The sequence below is a fragment of the Phaseolus vulgaris genome, chromosome 4 (assembly GCF_000499845.2).
Source record: "Phaseolus vulgaris cultivar G19833 chromosome 4, P. vulgaris v2.0, whole genome shotgun sequence".
NCBI lineage: Eukaryota > Viridiplantae > Streptophyta > Magnoliopsida > Fabales > Fabaceae > Phaseolus > Phaseolus vulgaris.
This window is the reverse complement of record NC_023756.2, coordinates 22,114,447-22,126,123: the sequence shown is the minus strand read 5'-3', so window position 1 is coordinate 22,126,123 and position 11,677 is coordinate 22,114,447.

Sequence of the window (11,677 nt, the reverse complement as noted above, 5' to 3'; positions counted from 1 at the left end):
ACAGAGGTTTATACTGGTTCACTCTAAACCCATAGCTACATCCAGTCTTCCCAGAAACCACTGGGGAATCCACTAAGCAATCAACCCTAGATTACTTACAACACAACCAAAGAAGTGACCTTGATTCCCTCAAGACACACACTCCCTTTGGTCCAGCACAACAACACTAAGAATGCTGATCTTGATCCCCTCAAGAACACACAACACTTCTCAGCAACCACACAAGGTTCTTTCAAAAGATACAAAGGATTACACTTGTTACAGAACAAATCTGAAATCAATACAAGATGAAAAATCTTATCTCACAGTCTTTGATCAAACTCAATCTCTAAGCAATTCTCAAATTTTCAAAATCACAATCTCTTAAAAAACTCAAATATGTTTTTCTGTATTTAATCAAAGTTGTTGTTTGTTATCAAATCTTAACAAACTATTCATTGCATTTAAAGATTGGTCAAAGGATTAAAAACTGGAGGGTAAACAGTTAGAAAATCATTTAATCCTCAGTCAAAGCACAAAACAGTTTTCTGTTATGGTACCAAAACAAACAATCAGTTGTTTCCACGAATCAATTGGTTGTTTTGGTTTTGACAGCAAGTCAACCATTAAAAACAGTTTTCAACCTTTTCTAAAAACACCTAAGTATAAAACAATCGGTTGTTTCGACAAAACAACAGGTTGTTTTTCACTTAGCTTGAAAAACACTTTTCTTCTTTTAAAAAGGATTGAGAATGCTTATGCTTTGGATTCAATCAAGAGTGGATTATACATAAAATCTACCCCATATCCTAACTAAAAGACAACTCAGCAACAACAAGCACATCTAGCCTTTCATCATCCTTCAAAGGGTTTGGATTCTTCAAAGCTTGAACATACTTGGTTCAACAATCTCCCCCTATTTGATGCAGACAAATCCTTGAATGCTTGTGTTGGATTGATTGAATCTGAAGCAGTTCCTACAAGACACAATTTTAAGCAAAGCATATAACTTCTGATATTTGGTTAGCACAGAATTTCAGAGCACAATATCAGAGCAAAAACCTATAAGGTTTCAACCATACAACAGTTTTGCAGAAATTAATAACGAAAAACAAACACACAACATAAATCTCCCCCTATTTTTCTTCACAAATAGACAAAAAGAAGAGATAAAAAGATAATTGTCTTTGATAAAACAGAATTAAAGAGCAGAAGCAGAAAACAGAAAACAGAAAAACTGATACAACACCAAAAACAATCGGTTGTTCCGAGATATCAACCGATTGTTTTTCTTCTTCAGTCATCTTTGGCATATTGTAGATCAAAAATCTGGTTATGGACTGCTTCAATCTGTTCATCCAAAGTCATGAAGCGTGCATCCATGTTGTTGAACCTGTTATCAATGCTCTGGAAGTTGCTTATACATTGATCATGGAGATTTCTTTGATTCTCCGCAAATCCATCAAGCCTATTGACCACGTATCTCTCAAAAGAAGACATGGTTGGCTTTCCTTCTTCCTGATTTCTAGCACTGGGTCCAACATTTTGATTTGTTTCAGGTTGATCTTCATGTTGAAAATCCATATCAGTAGCATGCTCCTCTTCATCAAGATCAGCAGCAACACTTGATGAGGCACCATGGTCACCATCTTTGCTTATCCATTTGCCACCTATTTTGGTGAATCCCATTTTTCTCAGAGATCCATTGTTCATCTCTTGAGTTGACTTGGCCAACTCAGATGTCTCATCTTCCAGGTTCACTTCAAAATACAACAAAAATTTAGATATCAAAACAGCATATGGATAGTGATAGTCACTTAACCTCATTGCCTTTTGCATGTGTTCCTTGATGATGTGGATCCAATTGATTCTGATTTTCTTCATTATGCAGTAGATATACACAAGGTCCTCCTTTGTAAGAACATAATGATTGTTCCCCCTTGGAGTTAGAATCCAAGTCACAATAAGGGCCAACAACCTTTCATCAAGCCTTAAACCTCCAACCGAACAAGTCCTAACTTGAGCATTTTGATTCTTCAAACAGCTATTGTAGTATTGGACTTTGTTGAAATCCTCCACTACACCAAGGTTCCCTTTGTTGATTCTGAGGCCAGAATACTTCAGACCCGCCACTGCAGTCCACACATCATAGGTGATCTCCATATCTACACTCTTCACATGAGAGACAAGGTTGTTTCCCTCAAATTTGAGATTTGTGTAGAACACTCTAATCAAATCTGGGTAGATGTTCCCCTTCATCTCCAAGAAATTTCTAAGAGATTGATCTTTGAACAGACTCCTTACATTATCCAACTTTTGGTTTTTCAGCCAATCAAAGCAAACAACTTTGGGGTTATTTATCACTTTTCTGCTAGTCTCAAACCTATACCTTTCAATTAGATCATTATCTCCAGAAAAACATCCTTCTAGCCTTCCTCCAGACCTTATTGCTCTGGTTTTAACTCTCTTTGAGGTGGAAGGAGTTGATTCCATGAAGGCAGAGAAGGAGCAGAGAAAAACTCACACAAGAATTGCAAGACATGTTGCAAGAGATGACCCAATTGGTAGTTCTTGTGAAAGAGATCAGCTGCAACAGATTTTAAAGCAAAAACAGAATCACACTGCATTCAATGACGTGAGTGGGCAACAAATTTTTAGAGAGAAAAGACTTGACTAAGCCCTGCACAGAAAACGTCAGAAAAAGCAGAAAATCACATGGTCATCACATGTGATCTTTGACTAGTCATAAAAGCTCTTAAATTTTCAAGATTGTGGAATATATTCCTTTATGACTGTTGTAACCTCTTTCTGAGCGAGATCAGATTTCAGCACAGGTTCATTGACCAAGGATTCTTTCTTTAATTTGATCTGCAACAGATAGAAATTCAAAAAAAGAATTAAATTGATTTCTTCACAGTGCTGTAAGACACAAAACAATCGGTTGTTTCGAGGAAACAATCGGTTGTTTTTCTGCAGCAGTAAAATTGATTTTGAATTTTTTAATTTTAAGCAGAAAGAGTTCAAAGAAAATGAATTTGAACATTTTAAAAGAGATATTTAAACATGAATATAGACTTGAACAAGAATAAAGGTTAGAGATAAGGAAGGTCTTATCCTTTGTGATGTTCCTTCATTGAGCCATATGCTTTTGATCAAGAAGCCTGTTTTTGACCATTGAGAGCCTTTGGACAGATACAAAACATTGATTCAGCTTCAATGTTAACCTTTTTCTTCCAAGAACTTGATCAGATGACTTAGTCCCTCACATTTCTCTAGATTTCCTGCACAAACATGAGTTAGAGCAACAAGAGTTGGCCCATTTACAAATGTGGGTCCAATTGATTTCTTTTTCTCATTTGAAACCTCACATCCTTTAGGAATCCATTTCATGAAGCCTTTTGGAACATAAAACTTTCTTATTTTGCAGAATCTAACCGAATGACCCTTTTTCATGCAGTAAAAGCATGTAACAACCGGTTGTTTCGACTTAACAATCGGTTGTTTTACTGGCTTTCTTGATTTTTTTTTTAAAACTTATCTTGTTTGTTTTGTGGATTAAAACCTAAACCAGCTTTTCCAAAAACACAGTTTTGAGATGTCAAGACATTCTCAAAGTTAGATTTTCCTTTTGAAAGCTTATCCACCGTGTTAACAAGATAATGCACTTTCTTCTCAAGGTTTTCACAATTTTCACAAATGAGAGTGTCACTTGCAAGAAGAGTTTTTGAAATGTGTTTCAAGATTTTTAAAATCCTTTTTAGATTTTTCTAGCTCTTCTTCAAGTGCCTTCACTCTCTTTTCCAGCCAGCTGTTAAGCTCTTTCAATCAGTTGTTTAAAGAACCAATCGATTAGCTTCATCGCGAGTTTCTTGAAAAGCTTCAAGCAATTCAGTATAATTTTGTTCATTTAAAGAAGCACAAGAACTTACTTCACTTGAGCTGCAAGATTCATCATCTCCTTCAGCAATCAAGCAAATGTTTGCTCTTTCATCTTAACTTGATGATGAACTTGATGAGGATACCTCATTTTCATCCGAAGCTATGCAGGCTCTTTTTTTCTTGCCCTTCTTTTCCTTGTGGCTAGGCTTTTTCTCCTTGCTTTTGTTTGCGCAATCTGCCTTTATGTGCCCTTGCTCACCACAACCAAAACAAGTATAGTTATTGGAATTAAAATCATTGGATTTCTAGTTTCCATACCTATCTTTGTTGTTGTCCTTGTTGCGGTTCCTCTTCAAGAATTTGCTAAACTTTCTGGATAGCAAGCTAATGTTCTCTTCATCACTATCATTGTTGGATTCTTGTTTGCCTTTGTTCTTGACAGCTTTTACGACAATACTCCTTACATGCCTGTCTTCGCTTTCTTGAACATTGAGTCGATTCATCTCTAACTCATGTTCCCTAAGCTTGCCAAACAAAGAAGCCATACCCAAAGATGTTAGATCTTTATATTCAGATATTGCAGTTACCTTAGGTTGCCATGCTCTATCAAGACATTTCAAAATCTTGATGTTTAGCTCTTTCTTTTCAAAGGTCTTGCCAAGGCTCATGAGATGATTGATGATGTGCGTGAATCTTTTCTGCACTTCAGTAATTGTTTCACCCTTGAGCATTCTGAACATCTCATACTCTTGGATTAGAGTATGCTTCCAAGCTCTCTTTACCTCATTTGTACCTTCATGAGTTACCTCCAAGGTGTCCCACATCTCCTTTGCAGATTTGCATTGAGAAACCCTGAAAAACTCATCTGAATTCAAAGCAGAGGTTATTATGTTATTAGCAATGCAATCAAATTTGGCCTTCTTGCTTTCAGAATCAGTCCATTGAGACCAAGGCTTTTCAATGGAAGATCCATCTTTTTCAAATTTTGGGACAAAATGACCATTTTCAATTGCATCCCATATACCTTTGTCAAGTGATTCCACAAAGATTTTCATTCTCACTTTCCAAAATTGGTAGTTCAAACCACAAAACAGAGGTGGTCTGTTAATTGAAGCACCTTCCCCAAAAGGTAGTCTACCAGCCATTAAAAAATAGTTTTAGAATCACACTTGAATAAATTTCAAGAACCAAGCTCTTGATGCCAATTGTAAGAATGTATGGCTTAAAACTAGAGGGGTGAATGGTTTAAAGAGGGTTTTCGCAAACTTTTAAGTCAAGAATGAAATTACTTTGAGAAACTATTTATAAGGAAATCAGTTTTCCAAAACATAAAGCAAAAAACACAGCACCAGAAAAACAATCAGTTGTTTCGCAGAAACAATCGGTTGTTTATACCAGTTCACAAATATCAAAACTGAATTTAAAGAGATTAAGGATAGAGAGAATGCACACAGAGGTTTATACTGATTCACTCTAAACCCAGAGCTACATCCAGTCTTTCCAGAAACCACTGGGGAATCCACTAAGCAATCAACCCTAGATTACTTACAACACAACCAAAGAAGTGACCTTGATTCCCTCAAGACACACACTCCCTTTGGTCCAGCACAACAACACTAAGAATGCTGATCTTGATCCCCTCAAGAACACACAACACTTCTCAGCAACCACACAAGGTTCTTTCAAAAGATACAAAGGATTACACTTGTTACAAAACAAATATGAAATCAATACAAGATGAAAAATCCTATCTCACACTCCTTGATCAAACTCAATCTCTAAGCTATTCTCAACTTTTCAAAATCTCATTCTCTTAAAAAACTCAAATCTGTTTTTCTGTATATAATCAAAGTTGTTGTTTGTTATCAAATCTTAACAAACTATTCATTGCATTTAAAGATTGGTCAACGCATTAAAAACAGGAGCGTAAACAGTTAGAAAATCATTTAATGCTCAGTCAAAGCATAAAACACTTTTATGTTATGGTACCAAAACAAACAATCGGTTGTTTCCACGAATCAATCGGTTGTTTTGGCTTTGACAGCAAGTCAACCATTGAAAACAGTTTTCAACCTTTTCTAAAAACACCTAAGTATAAAACAATCGGTTGTTTCGACAAAACAACAGGTTGTTTTTCACTTAGCTTGAAAAACACTTTTCTTCTTTTAAAAAGGATTGATAATGCTTATGTTTTGGATTCAATCAAGAGTGGATTATACATAAAATCTACCTCAAATCCTAATTAAAAGACAGCTAAGCAACAGCAAGCACATGTAGTCTTTCATCATCCTTCAAAGGGTTTGGATTTTTCAAAGCTTGAACACACTTGGTTCAACAATCTCCCCCTATTTGATGTAGACAAATCCCTGAATGCTTGTGTTGGATTGATTGAATCTGAAGCAGTTCCTGCAAGACACAGTTTTAAGCAAAGCATAGAACTTCTGATATTTGGTTAGCACAGAAATAGAAACAGAATTTCAGAGCAAAAACTTATTAGGTTTCAACCATACAATTGTTTTGCAGAAATTAATAACGAAAAACCAACACACAACATAAATTTCCCCCTATTTGTCTTCACAAATAGGCAAAAAGAAGAGATAAAAAGATAATTGTCTTTGATAAAACAGAACTAAAGAGCAGAAGCAGAAAACAGAAAAATTGATAAACACAAAAAACAATCGGTTGTTCCGAGATATCAATCGATTATTTTTCTTCTTCAGTCATCTTTGGCATATTGTAGATCAAAAATCTGGTTCTGGTCTGCTTCAATCTGTTCATCCAAAGTCATGAAGTGTGAATCCATTTTGTTGAACCTGTTATCAATGCTCTGGAAGTTGCTTATACACAGATCATGGAGATTTCTTTGATTCTCCGCAAATTCGTCAATCCTATTGATCATGTATGTCTCAAAAGAAGACATGGTTGGAATTCCTTCTTCCTGATTTCCAGCACTGGGTCCAACATCTTGATTTGTTTCAGGTTGATCTTCATGTTGAAAATCCATATCAGCAACATGTTCCTCTTCATCAAGATCAGCAGCAACACTTGATGAGGCACCATGGTCACCATCTTTGCTTATCCATTTGCCACCTATTTTTGTGAATCCCATTTTGCTGAGAGATCCATTCCTCTAAGAGGTCCATCGGCGCCCAATGATATAGGGACTTATAGAATGAGGCAGGGGGAGGAGGAACCGGGGAAGAGGTTGGAATTGGGGATGAAGTCGAAGTGGAATTGGAGTCTAAAGGAGAAGTCGGTTCGGGAACTTGTTTGGCTCATTTGGTCATCTTGGATGAGAAAGCTAAAATGGAGAAGAAAAAGAAAAACTTTAGAAGGTCGAAAGTGGCTTAACTCGACAAAACCAGAGAAACCCAGAAAATAGAGACTCGAAGCATGGACAATAGAAATGAATGTGCAGAGAGATACATAAATCATAAACAGTCCCAGGCAGATATGAGCATGTTACAAATAGCGAAATCATAAATGGCGGAATGACCGGGAAATAAAAATCATACCATTCAGGTGATGAGGTTCGAGGGTTTGAAGTTTTGGAAGAAAGAGAAGAGAGTGTTTTCGCGCAAATGCCAAGTGAAGATTCGCGTAATCAAAGTGATGAAACAGTGGTGAGAGCATAAGGGTTAAAGTGTTTAAACAGTACACGAAGAAGTTCAAGCGCCAACAAGGCTCAACCATTGATCCCGACACGTGTACGTTCACCAACGAAGAAATGATGAGATGTCACTTCAGTGCACTATTCACACCTGTTACCCAGTGCCACGTAGGTCGCCCAACGCGACCACATAGTCTCTTCATTGAAACAAGTTACAGCTCGAGAATGGGGTCTTGTGTCCCGACCAGTCCTCGGTGATCGACTCAGAGGCTGACCTCAGACACCACGTGGGGTGGGCCCCAGATGCACCTAGTAGGAAATTGGTTAGTCTTTGATATTTATATCCTAAGCCCCGATGTTGGAGATCTATATCGTACCCAACCAGTAGGGGAAGAAGATCGGACATCGGTAGTCAGGATGTCGTAGAGGGCCACATAAGGTGGGCCCTAGAGTTTTGTTAAGATAACAATTAAAGACAAGAAATGTGTGGGAAGCCTAAGTCACGAGGGATCCATGCACGTGGTGTGTATTACGCATGAAGGCGCATCACGTGTGGATAATCCTAGGGGACGTTAAGGCCCATTAGGGTTATGGTTTCTAAGGAAGCTGCATGCATGGCACGTGAATACTTAGGGCACCCACAAAGCAGATGACGCTAGAGAATAGGTACCTAAGAGGCCACTCTGTCATTCGTTGCACTCCAGTTAAGGGATGTTCATGTGCCAGATACGCTAAGATTCTATGAATAGCGGCGCAAGGACATTCTCCAAGGAACCCTAGTCAAGGGCAACGACGCAAAGGTAAACCTTAGTTTCAGCCTATATAAAAGGTGCCAAGCACCCTAGTAAGGTACGCAGTTTCTAAGATTGAAACTAATATACACACTTGATGTTTCTTTACCCTAATACTGACTTGAGCGTCGGAGTGCAAACGACCGCTAGTGCGCCCCTTTGTCTTTGCAGGTGAGAGGTTTCTTGATCAAGAAGACACGCTTCTCAGGCAAGATCGAAGGGCAATAGCAATTGTTAGAGTCAATCGGCGGGGCGAGTCAACCGACAGGAACAGTCAGCTAGAAGATTAGTCAAATTTGGAATGTTGACCTTGCAGGTCACGCTGAGTGATCTAATCGGATTACAAAATGTGTCAAAAACAACATGAAGGCACCCCTTAGTAGGGGGAATATTCATGGAAGGGGTCGTGGAAGAGAATAGAGCGAAGTGTACAACGTGAGAAAGAACGTGGGGACTGGATGAGGACCAAAAAAACCCAAAAAAGTAGGGGAGGAAGATATAAAGGTGGCGGATGAAAAAGGAAAGAAGGACAACATTTTTGGAACAAGAGCGAACATAAAAAAGAGTGTAAACAAGAGAGAAAGAGTTAGAGGAGGAGAATTAAGTGTTTGACAAGGTTGCCTAAATCCTAACCTAGTCAGAACATGTCTAAATCACAATTTTTATTTTTATTAGAATATAAATATTAAAAGAAATATAATACTTTTAAGATTACAAAAGTGAATTGATTAAATTAAAGCTGTTAGGTCTAATTTATCTAAACAGTATTGATAAAGGTGAAAGCAGTCATAAACTCTATAGTAGTATGTAGATAAGGTTTTTAAATATTAAAAATTATCATCAATTTATGAGAATTAAATTAATTATTTATCCTTATGTACGGAATTATTTATGATTTTAAGGATCCTGAGTTCTACGTAATCTTGAAGTTCAAAATGTTAAATTAATCAAAGCAAGTGCGGAAACGACCTGACTTATGAAAAGAGAAATAATATTTTCACTTTTATTAAAAAAATGTTCCTTTGTTCCATTTGGTTTTTATTCTATTTTTATTTTGAGAATATTGCATAACAAATATTAAATAAATAAATATTTAAATATATTTTTTAGTTAGTTTAAAATAAATGAGTTTTTATTTTACGTTTATAAAACAATATTTATTAATTATCTCTAAAAATAAATGTTAAGCATTATAAATTATAATTTTAAACTTTGGAGGACAAATACTTAAGAAATATTTTATTTAGATGAAAACTAAAATACACCCACTTTATAAATAAAAATACTGATAGTTTATGGTATAAATTAAAAATATATTTAAGTCACAAATAATTAACAACACGTGCTTGATGATGTTTTTTTTGAATTTTAACTATAGTTGGGGGAAAGAACTAAAACTAAATAGCATAACAAGAAAAATCCTTATTAATTATAATATTGATGCAACTTATTATGCTTAACTTTTTTTCTTTAAAAAAAACTACATAATGTTGAAAGATTAGAAGGGACTATGTTTTGCTTAACTTTTTTATAACTACGTATTGTTGTAAAACATAGAAGAGAACGTGTTTTGTTTTTATGAGCATTATTGCCCCGAAAGTTTAACACATCTTGTTTTGACAAACATTTCAATCACTTCTTGTGTTAATTATGAGAGTTAAACAAAATTTCGTGATTTTATCGTCAAGTGTCGTCTATATTAACATATTAATTTTAAAATTACCATCAAGTTATATTATAGATAATGTTCCTGTTTGAACTAATCTCTATAGACGTCGTCAAATGTTTTTTTTTTCACTAATGAATGTCTCTATTTCCTAAATTAGGTTAGGTTTTGTTATAAGTATTAAGTCTGTAATTATTACGATTAATCGAGTGGTACATATGCCACCAAATAAATTATGAGAAAAAATAAGTAAAAAGTTAAATTACTTAATAAAGAGCTTTTTAAAAATTGTATATAATTTAATTAATTTTAAAACATGTTTTTGAGAATTAAAATTCAGAATCTATGACATCATAACTTACAGGTAGAGTGGCAAAGCGGGCGACTCGCCCCGCATAGGCCCGCAAAAATGTGGGTCGGGTTGGCTTGCTCCGCATACAAAATGCGGGTTGGTTTTCATGACAACCCGCTCCGCATGCGAGTTGGACCGCGGGCTGACCCGTTTTTTTTTAACGTAGTGGAGGAGTGGAGGCAGTAGCGGTGTACAACAGCAGAGCGACAGTAGTGCGCAACAATTGCAGGCCATGCGAAGTCGCAAGCGGAACGAGCGACGGCGCTGCAAAGGAGAGTGCGTCGTGTGTTGTGTGCATTTTTTGGAACAACGTAACTACGTTGTGATTTGAGTGAAAACCTAATTTTCTTTCACTCAAAGTTGTCACTCCTGCACTGGACCATTGTTGTCAAATCAATTAATTTTTAATTTTTTAAAATTTTTTTTTTTTTTTAAATTTTTTTTTGGCGGGCCAGCTTGCCCCGCCTCGCTGCTGGCTCGCGCGGGTTTGTCACCCCTACTTACAGGTGCATATAATAAAGAGGAAATAGAAATATGGTATCTCATTACAAAAATGAAAATCATGAAATAGAAACCAATTTTAGAGACTAAAAATAATTAGTTACTATAGTGACTAAATTAGAGATCATGTTAGAGACTAATTTTTTTTTTTGTTTCTAAATTAGTTTCTATTATTGTTAAATGGTTTCTAAATTGGTATCTAATTAGCAACCAAGGTTTTTGCTACCAAATTTAGAATCTAAATAATTGGTAGTTAAAACTTTGGTAGCTAATTAGATACCAATTTAGAAACTATTCAACAATAATAGAAACTAATTTAGAAACCATTTTTTTAAGTTTCTAAAATAGTCTCTAATTTAGTTATTATAGCAACTAATTATTTTTTCTCTCTAAAATTGGTTTCTATTTCATAATTTTCTTGTAGTGTGTGGTATATGAGAGTTATATTATTGGAAGAAAAAAGAATGGAATGATCTTCAAAGAATGATATATGATACTGATCATGAGTGTGTTAAGTGAGAGATGACTTGGCTATGAGTTTAAACACACAAAAATTTCAAGTGTCATTGTCATTTAGTCTTTAAACCAAGTCTTAATTATGCTTGAAAAAGTAGGGATGAAAAGTTGATAAATAGAAAGAAAATTATGTAATGGGTTTTGAGGAGAACATTTAACATTATTGCTTCTTCTTGTATAATCTAGTTTAGTGCAGAAAAGATGTATCATGTGATATTTAAATGATCTTAAACGAATATAGAAAAGATGCTGTCACCTAAAAGGATATCAGAAAGAAGAAGACAATATATTCATTGTTTAACTAAAGGATTTCATTTTATTAACTAAACTTTGGGAGGGTATATAAAAGCAGGAGCAGTAGCAAACTACTCATGAAAATACAT